Raw genomic sequence first — 25,228 nt, 5'->3', positions numbered from 1 at the left:
TGAGAGTGTGTAAGAGATATTTGAAATGTGTGGAGGAGGGAAGAGCTTGGGATTGAGCCATCGAAATTAGGGTTGAGCCGCCGGTGGGGAGTAGATTAGCCGTGGCTGCCATGGCTTCATGGCTTGGCTTGGGTGAGCCATGGCTGGCCGTGGGTCCCACACTTCTTGGGGAGAAGTGGGAAGAAGCTCGGGGTTCTATTGGTTGCGCGTTCGGACTCCGAGGTTCGATTAATTGATAGATTTGGAATGCTTGCATGAAGAGGATTCGAATGAGCCTAATATCGCCATATTTCATGTAAATGAATATTTGGGTGGTTCAGCACCTCCAAAGCCGATTTTGTCCCATTTGGATGATCGGAGCGACGTTGTCCGTTTCTGACACGTGTTTGCACTTCCGCGTGTTGTAAGGCTTGTGTTGGCGTGCTTTGTGCTTTGGGCAGAACAGTATACTCGTCGACCCCGGCTGGAGATCGATAACCGAAGACGTCTTGGGAATCTGCGAATGGGGCTCTCTTAGTGTTTCCCAAGTGTTCTGATGTATTCGGAAACCACTGCGATCTCTGTTTGTCCAAAATGAGTCCCAGAGGCTTGCCGGGGGGCATTCGTGACCATTGAAACGTCACTCGGGAGATCGGTATGATTTGCTTGGTCTGAGCCGAAATGATTTCCTAGCCCATTGAGGGTTGTTGAGAGTGGGTGGTGCAAAACTTGGACGTCAACATTTTCCTGAATGAGCTATAAGCGCAGGATTCCCCGTGAAAGAAGCCCTTTTGTTGCCAAAATGGTACTCGGGAAACATAAATGGATTGTGCAATGTGATTAGGGTTTATTTTCCAAGTTCTTGAGGTCCTTGAGATTGATTGGCGCAGATTTCGTGAACTAACGATTTGTTAAAAGGGTCTCTGGCTATGTCTTTCTGTAGAAAGGGCCCTTTTTTCCCGGTCGGGATCCATTCGGGAGATCAAGACGAGTTTCGCAAAGCAGTCTGGAACTTGTTGCCTGGTCCTGGTGACCCTTGGATGCGTGCAGAACTATTTTCAAGTGCCGTTTATTTGTTCGTGGATTGGGCGTCTTGGGAGCTCCGTTAGGAAGGCGTCTGCAAATGTTCGCGGGTGCCCCGGCTTAAGCAGGAGACCTCTGAAATGCGCTCGGAGGTGACATCGGTCATTTTGGTATCAAGAGGGATTTTTAGAGTCCCATATTGGATACCTTCTGACGCTCTAGTGATCCAGCGATGAATAGTACTACAGTGCCGGTTTCTACTGTTCCGAGGTTTTGTTGCCTGTCTGCTTCCTCTGATTGGCCCTCTTGCGCCCTTTGATGGCTCCCGTCTCTTCTTTGTAGTTCATGTCTCCGAGTCCCCACGCCTGCGTTCGTCGGCCCGACCGTGAATATTGACCCGAGCTTTGATCGGGTGATCCTTGTTGGAACTGGTAGGCCAAAATGGGGTGCTGACAACTTGCCCCTCTTTGGTTGCAGGCTCGATTAGAGGGTGTAGCCAAAGATTATGAGAAGCACCCCTTTTAGTCCCGGTGACCGTCCTTGGCTTCCCTAATAGCCATTGGCCCTCTTGCTTTGGAAGTGTGGGCGAAAATTATGCGAATGTATGAACCTGCTGTGGGAAAAATGGAAGAATCTGAGGTTAGGAAGTGGGAAGGTACGGGAAAGTAGTAAGTGTGGACGCGAAGTTCGAAAAGCAGTGAAGGTGGACATAGAGTCTGAAAAGCAGTAAGGTGGACGTGGAGCCCGAAAAGCAATAAAGCTGGACGTGGAGTCTGAAAAGCAATAAGGTGGACGCGGAGTCTGAAAAGCAGTAAGGTGGAAGCGGAGTCTGAAAAGCAATAAGGTGGACACAGAGTCCGAAAAGCAGTAAGGTGGACGCGGAGTCTGAAAAGCAATAAGGTGGACGCGGAGTCCGAAAAGCAGTAAGGTGGTCGCGGAGTCCGAAAAGCAGTAAGGTGGACGCGGAGTCCGAAAAGCAATAAGGTGGACGCGGAGTCCGAAAAGCAGTAAGGTGGTCGCGGAGTCTGAAAAGCAGTAAGGTGGACGCGAAGTCCGAAATGCAGTAAAGATGGATGCGGAGTCCGGAAAGCAGTAAGGTGGACGTAGAGTCTGAAAAGCAATAAGGTGGACGCGGAGTTCGAAAAGCAATAAGGTGGACGCGGAGTCCGAAAAACAGTAAAGATGGATGCCCAGTCCGGAAAGCAGTAAGGTGGACGCGGAGTCCGAAAAGCAGTAAAGTGGACGCGGAGTCCGAAAAGTAGTAAAGATGGACGCAAAGTCCGGAAAGCAGTAAGGTGGACGCGGAGTCTGAAAAGCAGTAAAAATTGACGCGGAGTCCGAAAAGTAGTAAAGATGGACGCGGAGTCCGAAAAGCAATAAAGGTGGACGCGGAGTCCCTGAACGTGGAGTCCGAAAAGCAATAAGTGTGGATGCGAAGTCCGAAAAGCAGTAAAGATGGACGTGAAGTCCGGAAAGCAGTAAGGTGGACACGGAGTCCGAAAAGTAGTAAAGATGGACGCGGAGTCCGAAAAGCAGTAAGGTGGACGCGGAGTCCGAAAAGCAGCAAGGTGAACACGGGGTCCGAAAAGCATTAAAGATGAACGCGGAGTCCAAAAAGCAATAAAGGAGAACGCGGAGTCCGTGGACGTAGAGTTCGAAAAGCAATAAGTGTGGACGTGAAGTCCGAAAAGTAATAAAGATGGACGCGAAGTCTGGAAAGCAGTAAGGTGGACGTGGAGTCCGTGGATGCGGAGTCCGAAAAGCAGTAAAGATGGACGCGGAGTTCGAAAAGCACTAAGGTGGACACGGAGTCCGAAAAGCAATAAAAATGAACACGGAGTCCGAAAAGCAGTAAAGATGGACGCGAAGTCCGGAAAGCAGCAAGGTGGACGCGGAGTCCGAAAAGCAGTAAAGATGGACGCGGAGTCCGAAAAGCAGTAAGGTGGACGCGGAGTCCGAAAAGCAGCAAGGTGAACACAGGGTCCGAAAAGCATTAAAGATGGACGCGGAGTCCAAAAAGCAATAAAGGAGGACGCGGGGTCCGTGGACGTAGAGTCCGAAAAGCAATAAGTGTGGACGTGAAGTCCGAAAAGAAGTAAAGATGGACGCGAAGTCCGGAAAGCAGTAAGGTGGACGCGGAGTCCGTGGATGCGAAGTCCGAAAAGCAGTAAAGATGGACGCGGAGTCCGAAAAGCACTAAGGTGGACGCGGAGTCCGAAAAGCAATAAAGATGAACGCGGAGTCCGAAAAGCAGTAAAGATGGACGCGAAGTCCGGAAAGCAGTAAGGTGGACGCGGAGTCCGAAAAGCAGTAAAGATGGACGCGGAGTCCGAAAAGCAATAAGGTGGATGCGGAGTCCGAAAAGCAATAAGGTGGATGCGGAGTCCGAAAAGCAATATGGTGGACGCGAAGTCCAAAAAGCAGTAAGGAAGTAAATGCAAATTTGATAGGAGGAGGATAGCAAATATAGAAGTAGGAGTCCATGTTAGACGATAGTGCTTGACGTTGAACCGGAGTCACATGTGGGCGACTTGGGATGCCGACTGTTGCGTGGTGGGAAAGTGGCAGGGGATAGACATCAGGTGACCCGAGAGGACCCACCATTTGATTTGAGATTGCAACCTGCCGCGTGAGGCAATCGTGAGTCCGTTAAGGAGGAGATGCCGCTTGGGGTTCCATGCGCATCTGCACGTAGGAGAAAATAGTAGCTAACGGTGGATGTCAGTTGCGTGAGACCACTGAAATTGCGATGCGTACAAGGAATCTATGTAACGATGTTTTTGGGGATTTCAATTTGTGACCGTTTGAGGGTGGTCGTGTCCCTGAAAGAGAAAGGCCTTTCGTAGAACGGGTGCGACCCGTGGAGTGTAAGCGTAAAGGTAAAGGGATGGATCTTTTGGGATCCTCCAAATCAAGGATATGACGATTCGATTCCATTTCGAAGCATGTCTCGAGCCCTTGAGAGTCGGAGAGAGTTTGCTTGTATCGAGGACTGCCGAACCACTACTCGTTGTAGCCTCACGCAATGTGCCACTATTCTTTCGTGGTCGAGCAGACAATTGCACCATATTTTGCCTAGACCGCAAAGTGCATGTCAGCCTAGCGGGGTATTTTGTTTTGACATTTCTCTCATGAAGCTCTCCTTTTGCTACGACCGCCCAGGTCAGGGTTCATCGCACCTCTTGGTTCCTCTAACTTTTGCCTAGACTGCCCTTTGCGAGTTTTCGATCTAGCAAGGACTTGATTTGTGCTCTCCTTTTGCCATGGCTCCTCTTTATGGGATTTTAAGCCATGCCCCTCGTTCCCTAATTTTTGTCTAGGCCGCCTCAGGGAGGTTTTCGACCTAGCGGGAAGTTATTCTTTTTTTCTCTTAAGAAGGTTTTGAGGTAAGGAAGAATGACGGGAGTAGATACAAGTATGGGTGAGTAGAGAAATTGTTATAATGAAACGGGCGCGAGACCCGACAAACGAAGAACGAATGCGTTGTCCATGACTTGCAATGGTGGGAGAGTGAAGGGGTTATAAGGTACCAAGGGCGCTCAGGGATAGTATTTCTTGAGAGCGTCGGCATTGACCGGAAGTGCATTTTCGGTCCTTTCCATGTCGCTTAGGATGATTGCCCCTCCAGAGAAGGTTTCCTTGACAACGAAGGGCCCGTCATATTTGTACGAGAACTTTCCTCGAGAGTTAGGCGCGACGTGTAGGGCCTTCCGTAGGATGAGGTCGTCAGGATTGAACTCGCGATGGCGGACCTTCGTATTGAACGCTCGGGCCATCCTTTGTTGGTACCATTGCCCGTGGCAAAGCACTTTCAGCCTCCTCTCGTCAATGAGATTGAGTTGTTCATAGCGTTGTTTTGCCTATTCCACTTCTTCGTGTTTTGTCTCGGCAAGGATCCTCATGGAGGGGATTTTCACCTCGATCGGGAGGACTGCTTCCATGCCGTAAACCAAGGAATACGGGGTTGCCAATCCTTGTAATTCACCGTCATTTTTTCGATGATCTTCTTGACGTTCTTATTTGCGGCTTCCACTGCACCATTCATTTGGGGACGGTACATAGTGGAATTGCGGTGTTGGATTTTGAACTGTGCACATAGCTCGTTGATGATCTTATTGTTCAGGTTCTTGGCGTTGTCCGTGATGATTGTTGCAGGGACTCCGTAATGGGCGACGATGTCACGCTTGAGAAAACGAGCCACGGCTTTTGCAGTGACTGAGGCGACCGTTATAGCCTCGATCCATTTGGTGAAGTAGTCGATCGCCACCAAGATGAATAAGTGCCTGTTGGATGCTTTGGGGCTGATCGGGCCGATCACGTCAATTCCCCACATCGAAAAGGGCCATGGGGTCGTCATCGGACGTAGTTCATTAGGGGTCACTTTGATCTGGTCAGCGTAGACCTGGCATTGGTGACAGTGCCTGACGTGCTTTACGCAGTCGGTCTCCATGGTGGACTAATAGTAGCCTAGGCGCATAAGCTTCTTAGCGAGCATGAGCCCATTCATGTGGGGTCAGCAACTTCCTCCGTGCACTTCCTCCATGAGGCGTCGGGCTTCGTTTTCGTCGATACACCGAAGTAGCGTAGCATCGAAAGAACGACGATAGAGTGTCTCGCCGCTCAGGAAGTAATGTATTGCGAGTCGCCTGAGCGTTTTCCGGTCGCGACGATCGGCGAATGGAGGGTATTGGCCAGTTTGCAGGAAGTTCTTAATGTCTTCGTACCACGGCTTCGCGTCGGTTGCCTCGATCGCGTCACAGTGGCTGGATTAGATATGGTTTGATGGTGTCAAAGGCATTCGGACATTCTTCATCCCATTCGATTGCCACATTCTTACGGACCAAGCAGAAGAGTGGTTGACATTTATCCGTCAGGTTTGCGATGAAGCGCGTAATGTAATTCAGCCTTCTTAGGAAACCTCGAACTTCGCAAATCGACGATGGTGGGGGCAACTCTATGATCGCCTTAACTTTATCCGGGTCGACCTCGATGCCGCATTCGCTGACCACGAACCCTAACAGTTTTTCCGACTTGGCGCCGAATGTGCATTTCGCAGGATTGAGTCGGAGCTTGTATTCCCTTAGACGGTCGAAGAGGCGCTTCAGATTGACGAGATGGTCCTCCCCTTCTTTAGACTTAGCGATCATGTCGTCGACGTAGACCTCGATTTCCTTGTGTATCATGTCGTGGAATAACGTGACCATGGCCCTCTGATAGGTTGCCTCGGTATTTTTGAGGCCGAAAGGCATGACCCGATAACAGATGGTGCCCCACATCATGGTGAACATCGTTTTGATTTTGTCCTCCTTGGCCATCCGGATTTGGTTGTACTCGGAGAAGCCGTCCATGAAGGAGAACTGAGTGTGGCGTGCTGTGTTGTCGACCAAGACATCGATGTGGGGTAAAGGGAAATTGTCCTTGGGACTGGCTTTATTGAGGTCTCGGTAGTCGACACAGACTCAAACTCTTCCGTCCTTCTTTTCCACTGGTACGATATTCGCCACCTACTAGGAGTAGTTGCAGACTTTCAGGAACCCAGCATTAATCTGTTTGACGACCTCCTCTTTGATGCGGAGGAGAAGACCGGCACGTTGTCGCCGCAGTTGCTGCCGTTTGGGCGGGAACTTCTCCGTGTCGAGCTGGAGGAAATGCTTGACTATCGAAGGACCAGGCGAAGACCTCTTGGTACCTTGTTACGAAATCGATCATCCGGGCCCGCTGTGTAGGGTCGAGGCCCGTCCCGATCTTCAAAATGCGGGGATCTTCTTTGGTGCCCACGTTGATTTCTTTTGTTGGCTCTACTGAAGTGAGCTGGCGATCCTCAAGGCGACGCAAACTCTCTTCTATCTCGGGCACTCGATTGTCCTCGTAAAGCCCTTCTCCGAAGTATATGGGTCCGGGCTCTACGAGACATTCTTCGGATGGGTTCGAATCGTCGCGTCGAAGATTTGGATTAGAATGGAGCCTGGAAATTTAAACAATCGTCTTAGAAGTTATGGAGCGCTGCGAGTAAGTGAATAGGAGACAGAGAGAGTAGACGCAGATATTCAAAAAATGCATGTAGGGGTTTCATTGATAGTATGAATATGAAGCCATAACAAAATCCTTCTTCTGTCGTGCGGCTTATGGCTATGCCAACACGCAGGAAACATTGTGTTCATAGATGGCCTTACACGTCGGTGATCACAGCAGAATAGCGCGGGATTGAGGTCTAGTTGTCAAGCTGCTCATTCTCCTACGCAAGGCAGATGTGAACCTCTGAGGGAATCTCCTCGGTGACGGCGTACACGGTTGGCAAATCGTCAGGCATGTATGTGTTTTAACAAATTGTTGATCTGGGGTATTTTGGCATGCAAATCCTACCCTAGACAAACAAGCACGTGCCAATGTTTTAACATTTGGCTTGGGTTTCAAAACCTAACATATCGGGTGTTCGTAGTCAAGTTTCGTGTGTGTGGATTGCTTTTACAGTAATTCGTTGTTGTCACACGGAATTCATCCAAGCTTGTGTTTTGACTCTAGATTTGGAACCTAGAGTTCCACCTAATCATTTTCTAGCATTTGGTTAAGTCGAGTGAAATGATTAGTCAGGTGATCGTATTTTGATACCGAATACCCAACTAGCGCCCTAAACTATGCTAGGATGACAGAAATTCATCAGTGGGAATAAGAAGGGCTATGCAGATGAACCTGCGCCTGAACAGGTAGCCTGTTCCTATTTTGATATCGTCATGTTTATGTCAAACTAACCCCAGGATGTCACCAAATTAAGAAATGATGTTCTTGCCCTTGATTTGAAAATTTGTTTTCAGAAAAGGGAAACAGTGCGATTTTGAAAAGGGCATTAACACTGTTTTGTAATTTGTCGACGCGAGTTACGGATTGATGTTCAATTTGTGCAAGGTTGTTTATGGTTGAATGAATTAACCGTGTGAGCGTCCCGATTAACCCATTCGTGGAATTAACGCTTAAAGTTATTGCTGAATGCATTAATTTTGAAAGCGATTTGTGATTCGATGACCGAGACGGTTTCACAAGAATCGAGGATAATTTGGTCAAACAAGTCATCGATATTCGAATCCATGCATGTTTGCTTGAAAGAAATTTCATGTGTGATTCTCGATTTAAAGGAACTTGCAAGTTGCACGGAATCCGAGAACGGACTTCAAATGGGAACCTGAATAACTCTATGAGACTCTCGGCCAATTCTCGTTAGAGAAAGCCGAGAGGTCTCATGACCCGTATTAGGTTCCATGAGATTTCCCCGTCTTATTTTGAATCATTTCTCGCATGCTCAAACAACAAACACCATAAATGACACGTTTTTGACAAAAGTCGGTATTGCCATAATTTGTTTAACGCATTCAAAACATGGAAGCATGCACAAACATGTTATTTACGAAATCGATAAAACAATACCAGATTCATGCATGCGGAAAAATAAAATAAACTCGGAAACTAACTTGGATTGAGTTAAGAAGACATATTCTAACCCGAAAAGAGCAAAAACAAGTCTCGGTCACTCTATTTCAAGAGATGGCCGAGAGTTGCTTTGCTTCTCCCAGGTTGAAAATGACTTCTAAACTACGATCCAACCCTTTTTCTGACATGCAAACAAATTATACGGTAATAAACATGCATAATATAACATGAAAGTGTATAAAAATTAAGTCTAGCGAGCTAAACATGCTTAGAATGCCATATTACTTCATAAACATACAAATAATGTAAAAAGTCCTAACTTCTCTAAGTCGAGAATGTTATACCTTGCCTCGGGATACGAGGAAATTGTCGAGGAAGTGTTTGAGAGTCGGGTGACTCGGTGGAATCCTTGGATGGACGTTCGGATGTTAGAACATGCGGCAACAGACGTTGGAGGGCGTCAGGAGCGCAGGACGAGCAGGCGGGACGTGCGGGAGCGCGCGGGAGTGCGGGCGTGCGGCAGTGCGCTCGGGCATGCTGCTGGTCGCGCGGGCGCGCGGCCGGCGGATAGCTACGGGTGTACAGTTCACCCAAGAGCACGTCCTTCGCCTGAAATGGTGAAATCAACCTGAAATGATAAGCAAATGACCTCAAACTGAAAATTTGAGTTCAGAAATGAACTCCTTGGGTCCAAAACATGTGGTCCATGGAGTTTGAGAATTTTCAAACTTAAGTCGGGATGATGAACATCGATTTCTGGCTTAAGGATTTCGGGTTTTGTTCGGTGTTTTCTTTTCGGTTTTTGAGTGCTGAAGCTTGGTGGTTCTTGGTTGTTGTTGGCTATGGAGTTTGAGAGGATTTCTAGTGGGAGAAAGCTTGGAAAGAGTGTGCAAGAAGAGAAGTGATTAACTTAATCACTTTTGGGCAATTTATAGGCAAAGCTAATGACACAATTAGTGAAAGCAAGTGCCCTTAACCTCCATGCTTAGCAAATTTCGGCCACTTAATGAAGATGAGGATGAATATGAGCCATGCATTCTTCATGTGGAATAACCAAGAAGCATTAATGAGCATTGATGAAGGCTTGAGTGTTGTCTTCAATTTCCTTGGATATTTTGGGCTAGGTGAGTGCAAGAGAAGAAGAGGAAGAGGCCGAAACTTTTGGGGCAAGGGTCGGCTACCCTTGGGCAGCCAGTGGATCCCACGGCTCAAGAGGAAAGATCGGGAGAAAGCTCGGGTCTCGATTGGTCGCGCATTCGAAGTTCGGGGTTCGAATTAAACGTCGAATTGTTGATATGCATGGGAAAACGGATTTAATGAGCCCAAGATTGGCACTTTCTGTGGAAAAATGTCCTGAGTCCGTATGAGGTGTCAGCACCCCAGTTTGGCCCACCGGCTTCCCACACGAGAATCCCTGATCAAAGCCCGGGTTAATATTCGTGACCCGGCAATCAGAGGCAAATAGGCGGGCACGGAGTCATGAACAATGGGAGAAGAGCTGGGTCACTGAGAAAAGCAAAGGAAAGCTTTCGGAAGAACGAACGGACAAAGAACCCAGAAAAAAACGGCAGAGCTGGCACTGTGGCACTATTCATCACTGAGTCACCGAAGCACCAAAAGGTGCCCAATATGGGGCTCCAAAAATCCCTCTCAGTGCCAAAATGACGAATGACACGTTCGGACGCATTTCCGGGACCTCCTGCTTAAGCCGGGACACCCCGATCCCCCACGGACGCCTTTTCTGACAGAGCTCCCGGGGTTCGCTCCACTGACAAGCAAACGGCCCCTCAAAATGGGCCTACAGGCACCCAGGGACCACCAGGGCCGGGGAACAAGTTTCAGACAACCTTCTGGAACTCGGCTCGGTCTCCCGCAGTACGTTTCAGTGGTCACGAACGCCTCCCGGCGAGCCTTCGGGCATTTCCACGAAAAACAGAGACCACGGCGATCTCTGAGTACCTCACGATAATCTCCGAGCACCTCAAGGCGTTCAGGGCACACTGAGAAAATCCCGGTCAAAATCCCTAGGCCTTCCCGGGCCAACGGTCCCCGACCGAGGACAACGGGCCAACGATCCCCCACGGGCAAAAGGGTCGCCGAAACAAATGCAAGAATGCACAAAGATCAATCGGGGATCAAGGGACGCTGAATTCCACTCCGAACGTCCGAACAGGGCAAAACCGACTCCCGAGGCGCCGAACCGCCCGAACGTCCGTTCACGCGACGCATGGCGATATTAGATTCATCCAAATCTTCGTCTTTCAAGCATTCCAAATCTTCAAATTAATCGGACATCGGAGGTCGGACGCGAGCTCAATCAAGTCTCAAGCGTTTGCCGGCTTTTCTCCTAATCGGATGGGACCCACAGCCTAGCCAAGCCAAGCCATCAAGCCGCGGCTCAACCCAAGCCACGGCTCAACCCTCGGCTAGGATTGGACAGCCCAAGCCGCGGCTCAAGCCTCTCTCACCGTCGGCTCCAACACACCCCCACCACACATTTGAATTTCCCTCCCATCCATCACCTCCCTCCATCCATCCATCACTTCCTATCACATCCTATCACACCCATCACTCCTTCCTTTCCTTTCCCCACACTCTACATGACACTTTCCCCACCCTAATCCTCCTTGGAATTTTCGGCAGCCCACTTAGGGCCCCCAAACCGCAATTAACTTCCTCTAACCGAACCATTAGAGCCTCCTATAAGTTCCCTAGCATCATTAGTTCTAATCACTTCCTCAACTCCACTCTCTCTCAAGCCAATCTCTCTCAAGAACTCTCTCAAACCTTAGCCCATTCCCTCACTTCCGTCCACCCCTTGCCAAGGCCGAAGCCGGCCAAAACCGTCGGAAAACCACCCGGTATTCCGGTAACCACCCGACCCGACTTAAACCAAAAATCACCAAACTCCCTAGCCTACATATTCTCCACCCCCTAAGTCCATTTCCGGGCTTAGATTCTCCATTTGAGGCCTCCATCATCGTGTTCCAGCCGTGAGAACATTCGGGTCCCGAGATCTCCCTAGCCGCGCACCGAGCAAGCCACGCGTGCCATTTCCTCCCACGGCTTCGGAGAGTCGTGCCATCACGTTCAAAGGGCTCCTCACAACCCTCACCCTCTCTCGTGAAGAGGTGGTCACGATCCGAGGGCCGATCCACCGTGCACGACCTCCGTTTTATCGTTTTTCACTCACCGGTTTTTCTGTGATTATACCCGCACTTTTTCTCACAATTTCGGGTACATTCAGGCCTTGGCACGCTCGGGTCTGCCCGTGCACACCTAGATCCGCCTCTTAGGAGTCCAACGAGCCCGACCTTGCACCGTGCCGTGCCCGGAGCTCGCGTGCCAAGCCATTCTCCCGAGATTGCCGCGACTGCCCACTTACGGGTCCTTCACCCGTAGCCACCCATCCGAGTCTAGCGACTCCCACGGCCACGTCCCCGACTCCTCTCCTCCTGCACCGAGGCTAGGTAACGTTCTTTCGCAACATAGGAGGGTTAGGATCTTCGATCTTTACGTACATGAGGTGTTTATGCACTTTAGAGGTTTGGAACGTATGAAAGTTTGCATTTTTCTTCCGGATCTATGTTCCCATGCACTCACATGCAACATACGTCCATTATGCCCCTATACATGACTATGCCGTGCTTGTATGATGTCCGAACTTGCGTGCCATGACGGGAAACGGCTCGAATCCGGACGGGAGAGGCCCCCTTTAGCCACGGATGAGCCTCGGGACTCACGGCCGAATCTCTAAGGAGAGACCCGTGAGCTCCCTTGGTCTACCCGGGGCAAGGGCGGCCTCCTCCTTCCCGAAATGGGGCGGTTCCTATGTTTTTTTTTATCGTTAATCGTGCGTAATATGATGGCATGACAGGAAGAGATCCGAATCGGGGCCGAAGGAATTTTCCCGACCCGCATGAGCCGCGGAAGCTCACGGCCCTCCTTGGGAAAAGGTGGCCGAGAGCTTCCTTGGACCATTCGGGTCCGGGGAACTTTCTTCCGCCTCGAAATGGATCGATTCCCGTGCTTTATTCGTTTTATTATCATTTGAGTCAACGCCGTCTTTGTTGTTTTCCGTTTAAATATCTCATTTGTGCATATTTGTATGACTTTATGCGATTATGGTCACGGTGATATCGAAATGAGTAAAACATGTGTTATTTACGCGCTTGACGCAGTGGGCATGCAAGGGAGGGCCTGAATTGATGTGGGATACCACCCGTGACCCAAGGCGGGTCAAGGGGGCCTCTCGGCCTAATCCTTCGGAAAAGGGCCGAGCGCTCCTTGACCCCTCCCGGGACTAGGGTGGTCTCCTCCGTCGCTTCGCGTTCGATCCTTGGAATTGAGTGTATTCGTATCCGTGTCCCGTCGCTAGACGTGTGTTAATCTCATGATAAGTGAATGGATTTCGGATCATTACCCATTAAACCGATGAAGACCGTAATAAAGAGCAATAAACATCGAATAATTTCACAAACGGGATAAGCGGGACGTGTTATTCGGTTAATTAAGTCACTTGGACTAAATAATTGGATAAATTGATTATTAATTCGTAAACGCATCGATGATTCACAGAACGGCGAGAACGCCCTTTTCCACCAAAATTCACAATTTCAAAATACCGAGACGCGTAACACGAGTAGAATTAACGTCTAGCGAGTACTCACGTGCCATGACTCGAGTCCGGGCCCAATTTGAGGCGGCCCAAGTCGGGGCACGAGAGTCCTCCTTGGACTCCTTCGTGTGACGCGATCTCCAATTTATACACGAACATTACACTTTTATTATCCAAGGGCACAATCGTCATTCCGTGATCCACCGATACCCTAGACTTTAGGGAGTCGGAAACATCTAGAGCTATGAACGAGAAAGGACAACCCGTTCGGGTGCGAGTTTCATTCGCGTGGTCCATTTCGTTCGTTTTCGGTGTTTCTTTCTTTCTATCATAGATTCGGTGGGGAGTATTTTATTTCCGTTACAAAACACGAATAATCGGATTAATCGTACATTCGACTTAATCAAACACTAGATAATGGATAGGCGGAATGATAGATTCCATTTTAGAGTCAAGACACGAGTTGGACTAATTCGGTGAAACCACAGTGACACTTAACTGAATAAGCGTCTTAAAAACGAACACACACATGTAATCGGCTTAGAACCCCATCCCAATCCGCCACTTATGCTTGCCTAGGATAGATACGTTGTTAGTTAAATCAACCCCGGCTAATAACTGATTAAATCACGTACATTCGGCCTAATACACAATTCGTTTGTATTCACTGACACTTATCAGTTGTTATCAGTTGTTGTCTGTATTGTGTCAGTTTTATCAGTTTTCTTCTGTTTCGTCTTTGCATATGATGATTTATCGCGATTCGGGCCTGAACCTATAGGTTACGTGTTGCACGGGGCCCAACGCCCCCCCAAATCACTGAGCACGAGGTCCAACGCCTCTTCATTCACCAAGCGCGTGCAACCCGAGTGCGGAATGGGATCTAACCTCGAGTCACCATCGCACTCCAAACATGGCCTATGTGGAAGGCAATTTGGATTGGATGCGTGAAACGCGTTTAGATATCACCCGGGAGCTCGATCGGTCCAACGGTTACAGTGGGAACTAATCGGTTCTCCTGCAAACCGTCGGTTCGATTGGACCCGACCCCCGGCTCTCTGAGCCCGCGTTGCCTTAATTTATTTATCGGTCATTCAAAAAAACACACGGTGAGCCGGAGCGGAATATTGGCCCATGTAAACCGATCGGGATCCATTTATTTCATTCAGTTGTATTCTGCAATTATTCGAGGGAACATTGTGAGGGTTTTATTTGTATATTCAATCATTCATTTGTAAGGATCCCCGATCGGCGAGCGAGAGGTCCGAGTGTAGAATTGGTTAAGTTGGTCTATCATCACCAAAGGATGAGTAAGCTCGAATATTCGCGGCCTCGATTCGCGCAGGGAATCGACCATCACGGTTCGATGAACTGTAACGCTAAGATAGCGAACCGATTCCTTGACTCACAAGCCTACTCATCCTTCGGATTCTTGGCCCAACTCAATCGATTCATCGATTATACGGTGTCAAAACGGGCGAGTCAAGTGCGACCCTAAATCACGCGGTAAATAAACAAAAATGGCAAGCCTAACAAGCTAGAGTACCGAAAGGGCGTGCGGGATATAGGCCCGCACGTAATAGAACCCCCGAATTCGGAATTTTCGGTTCCGTATGACCATTGCCTTAGCATTTAGGTGTACCCCGTACCCCTAGACCAGGGTAACTTGCCGGCCCTCGACCTTTGGGTCGTAAAATGGCAAGTGGCGACTCCTTCTCACGTGCGTCCGTCGCGCGTCCCCGGGAAGGTGGACACTCCCAAGCCGCGTTTGCTTAGGCGCGCGCATGCGTGCCCCGACGAGATTAAATTCGGGTGCGCACATGAGGCTCGGAAGCCGGCTTTGCTTATTTTAAGCATTCAGAGCGAGATTACCAACGTTTGACAGCATATCTTGTATCTGCATCCCACGTCGGTTATTTTGACATGAATTGTCAAATAACGTGGGCACTTGACCCTTAAGCCGGTAATGCAAATATGGAGCCGGAAATGTCCTAGGAGGCCGAAACTAGATTTCTTAGATTGGTCCCTGAGTTGCTGGGGCGATCTGGAGATCACTGTGATCTCTGTTTGTCGAGATTGGACCTCTAAGGACATGAAAAGCGCATCAGAGACTCTTAAAGCACTGCTCGAAAGGTCTAGATGAGTTGTGTTATTCATTCTGATGATTCCACATTGAGCCTTGAGAAGGCTAGCACTGTGTAAGGTAGGCAGCCGGCGTCAAGTTTCCCCAAAGAGGACCTCCGGATAAGAATTTCCATTGAAAATGGCCTTTTGTGCTCCTCGGAGGTTACTCGGGAAACCGAAAAGGGTTTTGCTGTCTGTTTTGCCTAATTGCATTTGTCCGCTGGAGTTTTCGGGGCAATACAGGGTCAACTTCGTTTGTCGTTATTTCATCAGACCAATCTCCGGTTATGCTCTTCCGAAGAAGGGTATGCTCGTTTTGTCACTCGGAAGTCATTTGAAGTGTCTGTGTGGCTTCCAAGAGAAAATCTGAAGCATTGTTCATGCTCTGTATGCTTGTGGGGCATGGCCAAATCTAACATTTGGAATTAACTTTTCTCTGGGAAACCGGCATTTTTGGACTTCCACTGAAAAGTTGTCTGTATACAGAAAGTTATTCTGTATAGAGCAGATGATTTGCGAAATAAGTTTGAAGACACTTTTCCTATGTTTGGCATTGATGTGGATTTTTGAAGTCCAATATTAGCTATCTTTTGACGATCGAGCGAACTATTGGAAAATAGCACTGTTCGTGTGAACTCTAAAAATGCCGATTTTGGATATAGTTGAGCTTTCTGGTCACTCTGTTAGCTTCTGATGACCAAGGCCATTCTTCTGTCGTGTGCATACGTTATCTGTTTGATTTTGCTGACTTGAGGTGAATAGTGATTTTCTTGCTCCGTTGAGCCTTTCAATTGTATTTACACTCGAGTCATGGCATTGTATGCTGTCGATGAGCCTTGTTTGCTTGATAGACCAAAATGGGGTGCTGACAGCTTGCCCTTCTTTGGCTGGATGTTCGGATAGAGGATTCGGCCAAAGACATAAAGAAGAACCCCGTTTTGGTCAGAGTGTTCGCTTTGACATCTCCCTTGACAATCCTTTCCTTCCTCTTTGGATATGTAGGGAATATTGTACCTAATGCAAAGAAAGAAGAAACAAAATAAGACTTGGACAAGCTTTGTAGAAAGTAAAGAAAAGATGTATGAAGACAGCATATGCGGGAATATGAAACGGCATAAAAGGAAATATGCGAAAAGTGCGCGGTTTGGAGGAAAGAGTGCAAAGGTTAATGGAAAGTGCAAAGGTTAAAACAAAAGATAGGGCGCTTGCCCTAGGTTTTGCAAGACGTGTGGGTGAGCAGACCCATCAAACTTGCGAAGCATAAAAAAAAGCTTGTACGGGTGAGCAGACCCGGCAAGGTTGCAAGAAGCACGAGCGAGCAGGCTCGGCTAACTTTCGAAGCATGAAAGTAGACTCGCACGGGTGAGCAGACCTAGCAAGGTTGCAAGAAGCACGAGCCAGCAGGCTCGGCGAACTTGCGAAGCATGGAAGTAAGCTCGCACGGGTGAGCAGATCCGGCAAGGTTGCAAAAAGCACGAGCGAGCAGGCTCGGCGAACTTGCGAAGCATGAAAGTAAACTCGTAGGGGTGAGCAGACTCGGCAAGGTTGCAAGAAGCACAAGCGAGCAGGCTCAGCGAACTTGCGAAGCATGAGAGTAAACTCGCACGGGTGAGCAGACCCGGCAAGGTTGCAAGAAGCACGAGCGAGCAGGCTTGGTGAACTTGCGAAGCATGAAAGTAAGCTCGCATGGGTGAGCAGACCCGATAAGGTTGCAAGAAGCACGAGCGAGCAGGCTCGGCGAACTAGCGAAGCATAAAAGTAAACTCGAAACTTAATGCAAAGCCTAATGTAAGTGTAAATGCTTGGGAATGGTATGAGGTGTGGAAGGAATCATTGTGATTCAATTTGGGCATTGTGCTTGTCGACGGTGTAAGAGATGCTGTAACAGAATGCTTTGTTGCTCGTTGTCTGGTTGCAGTGCATTTGAATGTATCGATTGTTGCTTTGAAGATTTCTTCCTTGGATCGAGATTGTCGCCCTTTGCGTAAGGCAGACATGTATCCATCAAAGGAAGACACACTCCAGGACCCACATTCCTATATTTGTGTACAGGAAAAGAGAAGCTAATAATTTTTGTCAGTCGCATGCTATAGCCGTAATGGAGATGTGCAAAGAAATCCAAGTAATAATGCTTCAGGGATTTTGGACTCGGTGACCATTTGAAGGGTGGCTGTGTCCCACAAAACTTTGGCTCAAAAGAAAAGCTTTTTGCAGAACGAGGATGACCCGTGGAATTTGCATTAAGGTAAAGGGAGGGATCTTTGGGATCCTCCTAGTCAAGGATACAATGGTTCGACCCCATGTCGAAAGGTGTCTCATGCCCGAAGAGTCGAGGAGAGTTTGCTTGCGTCACAGACTGCCAAACCACTACTCGTTGTCGCTTCACACTAAGTGTACTTGTCATTTCGTGGTCGAGCTACCAAAGGCCCCTAACTTTTGTCTAGGTCGCAAGACGGGTGACGACCTAGCGGGGTATTTTTTTTATTTGACATTTCCCTCATTTAGAGCTCACCTTTTGCTACGACCGTCGGTATTGGGTCTGATCGCACCTCTCGGTTCCTCTAACTTTTGCCTAGACCGCCCTTTTCGGGTTTTCAAACCAGCGAGGATTTTATTTCGTACTCTCCTTTTGCCACGGCCCCCCTTTGTGGGATTTTAGACCGTGCCCCTCATTCCCTAATTTTTGCCTAGGTCGCCTTAAAGAGGTTTTCAACCTAGCGGGAAATTTATTCTTTTTCTCTCAAAAGTTCTGAGAAATGGAAAGAACAAAAGAAGAGTAGTACAAGAGTTAGCAGAAATGAAAGTGCCGAGGATTGTGCGTGCATAGAAAAGCAAAAAGCAATGTGCATTGGCGAAACACCCGCCATGGGATGACAGAAACACTGTCAAGGATAGTATTTCTTAAGAGCATCAGTATTGACTGGAAGAGCGTTCTCGTTCCCGTACATGTCATTGAGAATGATTTCCCCTCCGTCGAAGACTTCCTTGACAATGAAGGGACAGTCGTACTTGTAAGCAAATTTGCCCCTAGAATCTAGGGCAATGTGCAAGACTTTCCTCAATACGAGGTCGCCGAGGCTGAACTCGCAGGGACGAACTTTCTTGTTAAATGCTCGGGCCATTCTTTGCTGATAGCACTGACCGTGGCAAAGTGCTGTTAGCCGCTTCTCATCGATAAGATTAAGCTGTTCGTAGCGCTGCTTCACCCATTCTGCTTCCTTGAGCTTGGACTCGGCAAGGAACCTCATGGAGGGAATCTCCACTTCAACTGGAAGAACTGTTTCCATGCCGTAGACCAAAGAATACGGGGTTACCCCGGTAGACGAGCGGACAGATGTCCGATAAGCCAATAGTGCAAATGGGAGCATCTCGTGCTAGTCATTGTAATTCACCGTCATTTTTGCAATGATTTTCTTGATGTTTTTGTTTGCTGCCTCTACCGCACCATTCATTTGGGGACGATACGGAGAGGAGTTGCGATGTAGGATCTTGAACCATGCACAGAGCTCATCAATGAGTTTGTTGTTTAAGTTCTTGGCATTGTCCGTGATGAGAGTCGCAGGGACCCCGTAGCGTGCAATGATGTCGGGCTTGAGGAAGCGTGCCACGGCCTTTGCAGTAATCGACGCAAGAGTGATAGCTTCGATCCATTTGGTGAAGTAATCGTGAGCTACCAGTATGAACAAGTGTCTGTTGGATGCTTTCGGACTGATATGACCAATTACGTCCATCCCCCACATTGAGAAGGGCCACGGAGCTGCCATTGGATGCAATTCATTGGGCGGGGCTTTAATTTGATTCGCGTAAACTTGGCACAGATGACAGTGCCTGACATGCTTGACGCAGTCAGTTTCCATTGTGGACCAGAAGTAACCAAGTCGCATGAGCTTCTTTGCTAACATGAGCCCATTCATGTGAGGTTCGCAATTTCCTTCGCGCACTTCTTCCATGAGACGTTATGCCTCATTTTCATCGACACACCGTAGTAGTGTGGTGTCGAATGAACGGCGGTAGAGAGTCTCACCACTCAGGAAGAAATTTGCTGCAATGTGCCGAAGAGTTCTCCGGTCATGACGATCAGTAAAAGCAGGGAAAGTGCTTCATGTCTGCATACCAAGATTTGCCATCGACAGCGTCGATTACATCGCAATGGGCAGGGTCCTGAGCAATCTCGAATTCAAGGGGTTCGATGAGATTCTCTTTTGTGATGCTCACCATGGAAGTGAGCGTTGCGAGTGCATCGGCAAATTGGTTCTTCATGCGTGGCGTATACGTGAACGAGATTTTCTCGAAGTTCTCCACTAACTCCTCGAGATACTCGTGATATGGCACCAGCTTGGGATCCCTCGTCTTCCACTGCTTGAGCGTCTGAAAGATTGTGAGCATAGAATCTCCAAACACTTCGAGCTCCTTGACTTTGAGGTCGATCGCCGCCTGCAAGCCGAGGATAGATGCCTCGTACTTGACTATGTTGTTGGTGCAGGGGAAGTCAATCTTTGCTGCAATCGGGAAATGGCGTCCTTTAAGGGATATCAGCACTGCGCCAATACCTGACCCGGTGGAATTGACTGCACCATCGAAATACATATTCCATCCGGGGGTTTCCTCCTCAACATTCACTTGGAGGATCCCTTCGTCTGGAAAGCCAGAGTTGATTGGTGTGTAATCATCAATTGAGAACTCTGCTAGAAGATCTGCTATCGCTTGGCCCTTCACTGATGTGCGTGACACGTACTCGATGTCGTACTCCGTCAGTTGACAACGCCACTTCGCTATATTCCTCATGGAGGACGGACTATCGAACAGGTACTTTAGGGGATCCGTCTTGGACAACAAACGGATGGTGTGGTAGAGAGTGTGCTGCCGGAGCCTTTACATGACCCACATGAGCGCGCAGCATATTTTCTCTATTTCAGGGTAGTTAGACTCCCCTTCAATGAACTTCTTGCTCAAATAATAAATTGCTCGCTCTGCGTGTGTGGAATCGTCCTTTTGTCCTAACATACACCCGAGGGATTGCCAGCGTACTGTCAGGTACAAGATAAGAGGACGATCCGGTGTCGGCGGGACCAACACCGGCGGCTGAATCAAATACGCCTTGACTGTATCGAAAGCTTTCTAACACTCGTCGTCCCACTCAACTGCTGCGTTTTTGCGAAGCAAACGGAAGAGCGATTGGCATTTGTTTGTGAGATTTGCGATGAAACGCGCGATGTAATTCAGCCATCCTAAAAAGCTCCTTATTTCGCGCACTGTTGATGGGGGAGGCAGCTCCATGATTGCCTTGACTTTATCGGGGTCGACCTCGATGCCCTTCTCACTAACTACAAACCCTAGCAATTTCCCTGACTTGACGCCGAAGGTGCATTTCGCCGGGTTGAGTCAGAGCTTGTAACGCTTGAGACGCTCAAATAGTCGTGTGAGATTGACCAGATGATCTACTCCTTCCTTGGACTTCGCGATCATGTCGTCGACGTAGACCTCAATCTCTTTATACATCATGTCATGAAAGAGAGTGACCATCGCCCGCTGATAGGTTGCCCCGGCATTTTTGAGGCCGAAAGGCATGATATTGTAGCAGAATGTGTCCCACATCATGATAAACGTGGTTTTGACTTTATCCTCCCCGGCCATCTCTGATTGTATCCAGAGAAGCCGTCCATGAAGGAGAATTGAGTGTGGCACGCGGTATTGTCCACTAAAACATCAATATGAGGCAGCGGGAAGTTATCCTTTGGGCTAGCCTTGTTGAGGTTTTAGTAGTCGATGCAGACCCTGACTTTCCCATTCTTCTTCTCCACTGGAACAATGTTCGCTCCCCATTCAGAGTAATTACATACCTCCAAGAATCCCGCGTCTACCTGCTTGATGACCTCTTCCTTAATGCGTAGGAGAAGGTCGGCTCGTTGACGTCGCAAGTGTTGGCGCTTGGGCTGAAATCTTTCAGTGTCGAGTGGGAGGAAATGCTTTACGGTCGAGGGGTCTAGGCCTGGCATATCAGCGTAGGACCAAACAAAGACTTCCTGATACTCTATTAAGAAATCGATCATTCGGGCTCTCTGTGCAGGGTCGAGTCTTGTCCCGATTCTAAGGGTGCGTGGTTCTTCTGCAGTGCCTATGTTTATTTCTTCGGTTGGCTCGACGGAGGTGAGTTGGTGGTTTTCAAGACAATGCAAACTCTTCTCTATCTAAGGCACGTGACCGTCCTTGTCAAGCCTTTTCCCAAAGTATGTGGGTAGGGGCTTTTCGAGATGTGTTTCGAGTGGATTCAAATCATTGCGTCCGTGATTTGGCTTCGATTGGAGCTTGGAAATAAAAGCAAATTGTTTCAGAAATTAACGTATTGGAAACGAGAGCGAGAAAGAGAATTTAGACACAAGAATTCAAAAAGTGCATAAAGGGATCTCATTAACAAAGCCATAATAAAAATCCATCTTCTGTCACACGGCTTATGGCATTATATACAAGGATTGTCTTGCACATTGGCGACTACGGCCGAATAGCACGGGACTGTAGTCCAATTGTTCAGCTCCTCGTTCTCCTATGCCCAGCGGATCGGAGCCCTGGAAGATGTCTCCTCGGTGATAGCATAGACATCTGAGAGTACAAAAGGCGCTTCAACCGTATCCGAGGAGGAGTCCTCTAACTCGGTGGGTGTGTCATCAGATGTGCCTCCAACAACGAGCGGTGGCCCTGGGAAGAAATGCGAGAGGGGCGGAACTGGAATGCCCCTGGACAGTGTTCCGTAACGAGCTGCGAGGCGGTGGAGATGCTTGCCGCGACGTGCCTGAACGATCTCATGGTAGGAGGGGCGAAAGCCAAGTCCCCTCCTATTTCGATATTCCTTCACCTGAACAGGGTGAAGGATTCCTTGTGCATGTGCTCCGAGACCGGTTCCAGGGACATAGTCGATCCTTAACAGGACTTTCCCTATCATGCGATCGGCCCTAGATGGACTGACTTCTCCATAATCTCAGATCGTGGAGATAATAGTATCAAAAGAGTGGAAAGGGAGATTCTGGTCTTCGCCGATGCTGACATAAGGGACTGCTGTCTCCTTATAGATCGCATAGTCCTCTTCGCCGTTGATAGTGATGTGCTTGCCTTCGACAAAGAACTTCAACTTCTGATGGAGAGAGGAAGGAACAGCGCCGGCAGCATGGATCCTGGGTCTTCTTAGCAAGAGACTGAATGCATTGGGGATCTCGAGGATCCAGATGGTGACAGAGAATGAGCATGGTCCCACGTCGATAAGAAGGTCGATTTCCCTGTTTACGTTTCTCCTTGAGCCATCGAAGGCTCGAATAATCGCTTTGCTTGCTCGGATGCGGCTCATGTCCACATTCATCTGTTTCAACGTGGAGACGGGCCACACGTTAAGAGCCGAACTGTGGTCGATCATAACTCGACCGACGATGTGATTGTTGCACTTGCAGACTATGTGCAATGCTCGTAAGTGTCCCTGACCCTCCGAGGGAATTTTGTCTTCGGAAAAAGAGATCTGATTCGAGAAGATAGAGCTCACAGTCTCCTCGATCCTCTTCGGTGCAGTCTCCTTTGGCACTTGTGCCGCGGTGAGAACCTTCAGAAGAGCGTCCCGATGCGGTTTGGAACTTGGAAGCAGTGCTAGCAGAGAGATATGGGCCGGTGACTTGCCCATTTGTTCAACCACCTTGTACTCGCTCACTTTAATTACTTTCATGAAGGCTTCAGCTTCCTCTTCTAATACCTTCTTCGTGGGAGTGGATGCGACTCTCAAGTTATCGCTGAGTGCGGCAGCAGAAGCTTTCCCCTTGTCTGCAAGCTCCGAACCTTGGTAAACTCTTCCTGAGCGTGTAATGCCCATTGCGCTCAACTCTTGTTTAGCGTTGGCAACCTCACCCCCGTAATTCCAGGGAACTTGGCTGTCTTGATAGGGCTCCTTTGTAGGAACCTCGATGAAGAACGAGGCGAATGCCACTGCTACTTCCGCCGAAACGTATTCGATGACAAATGGAACCGGGGATTCCTTTGCCTCCTCCTCTTCTCCGATAGTACATATACTGATCATGTTGATTGTGGGCCCTGACTTGACCCGTGATCAGGGAGAGGGTTTGCTCGCACATTCGGTGGCTTAACCTCGTTGAAGAAGATTTGCTTCGCGTCAATCATCTCCTGTATCTTCTCTCGGAGCCTCCAACAGTTGTCAGTTGTGTGACCTGGAGCACCCTGATGAAATTCACAACGGATGCTCTGATTCTGTACTGTTGGATCGAAGTTAGGATGTAGCGCCTCCGATTGAATCCAATTCCCTGCTAGAAGTTGTCGATAAATGTAGGACAAAGAAGCCGACAGAGGAACGAATTGCTTGCGTTGGCGAGATGGGGCAGCATTGCCCCGTTGAGCTTGCAGAGCAGGAGTCCGTTGCACCGGCTGAGGAGGTCTCGAAGTCGGGGCTCTACTTTGAACTAGGGCGTGTTGTTGTGGTGGTTGCGGCTGAATGATGAGCGGCGGGGCTGAATAGTACGTCTGTTGTGGCTGGTAGGGTGGAGCATAAGACACGGGGCGTGCATATGCTTGAGGAGACGAAGGCGCAGGTATGTAGTTCATCGGAAATTGCTACGGGGGTTGATGCCCTGGGTTGACAGCATTAACGGTGGCATCCTTGGTTCTTCTGGAGGTACCGGTTGCTTGCTTCTTCGGTGCCTCCCCTTCCCTCTTACTGGTCAGTCCCTCGATCCTCCCCAACTTGATGCCCATGTCGAGCTTCTTCCCGGCTTCAATAAGCTCGAAGAACGAGGAGGCGTGAGATAAGAGATGCGAGTAGTATACACCTTTTAGCGTGGAATGGAGTAGTTGAACTTGCTGAATCTCACTGATCGGAGGGATATGCTTTGCCGCTTTCCCCCTCCATTCTGGTGCGTAGGCTTCAAAAGCCTGATTTTCCTTCATCTCCATGGTGCTCAGCTCCAGAGCGCAGGGGGTGTCTCCGCACAGAAGCAGTACTGATCGAGGAACTTATGAGAGAGGTCCGCCCAAGTTGGGATGTCCTCTGCTTTTAGCGTCATGAACCAATCTAGTGCTGGTCCCATGAGACTGTCCTGGAATGTCTGGATTTTGAATTCCTCGTAGTCCCAGTACAGTAACATCTTGCTTTGGTAGTGGCGGAGATGATGCCTCGGGTCCTTGGTCCCGTCATATCTCTTAAAGTCTGGAATTTTGATTTTCGAAGGCAACCGCATGCCCAGGAATAAGTTCCAGTTGAAGTCACTGTAATCAAGACGAGACGTGCCTGCTTAAAAGGGCTTGGGTGGTTTCCTCCATTCTCCTCATTCTTCTCTCCTGCTCATTTTCAGGAGGCATATTTGTCGGTGGAGCTATAGAGGCGGCCTGAGTAGGCGTGCCCGGTTCAGTGGGGGGGAATGTTTAGAGGTGGTGGAGCTTGGTAGGGGAAGCTCATTTGGGGTTGTGGAGCTTGGAAGGGGAAATGGTCCATCGTGGGAGCAGGAGCTTGTGCAAGCACGACTAGAGGGACCGTTGGCAGTGGAACAATGTAAATCGGAGGTTGAACGGATATAGTGAGCATCGCGGAATCCATTGATAGGAACGCCGCGGGTGGCAAAGGCACTGATGTAGGAGCTGGCGGCGGTGGCAAAGGATCACTTGACTGGATAGATCACCGGCACGTATGTCATTGCTGAAAAAGATACATCATCGCTATCTGTAACGTAAATAGGCGGGCGACCGAATTCGGATCTACAGTTGTCCTACGCTCAGGAGGCGGGGTGTAGCTCGACGAAGCTCGGTTCTGATCCCGAAGCATGGTCATGAGCTCTGCCATGTTGGTATTCATATTGGCAGCTAGCTGATTAACCATCCCTTCAAGTGCTGTGAAGCGCACGGGATCGATAACATTGGATGGCGCCTGTGCAGGAAGAGGGAGCTGCGCTGGAAGGGTGCCTGCATAGGCCGCTGACGTAACGGGTGCGGGCGGTGGTAAAGTGTGCGTGCCTTGCAGTGGAGAGTGCGTCGACATTGGCGACATGTCTTGCTCGGAGATAATGGGTTGTTGCTCTTCGGCCA

This window comes from Punica granatum, chromosome 1 (assembly GCF_007655135.1).
Source record: "Punica granatum isolate Tunisia-2019 chromosome 1, ASM765513v2, whole genome shotgun sequence".
NCBI lineage: Eukaryota > Viridiplantae > Streptophyta > Magnoliopsida > Myrtales > Lythraceae > Punica > Punica granatum.
The sequence above is the reverse complement of the archived record's forward strand: the minus strand, read 5'-3'. Positions refer to the sequence as shown.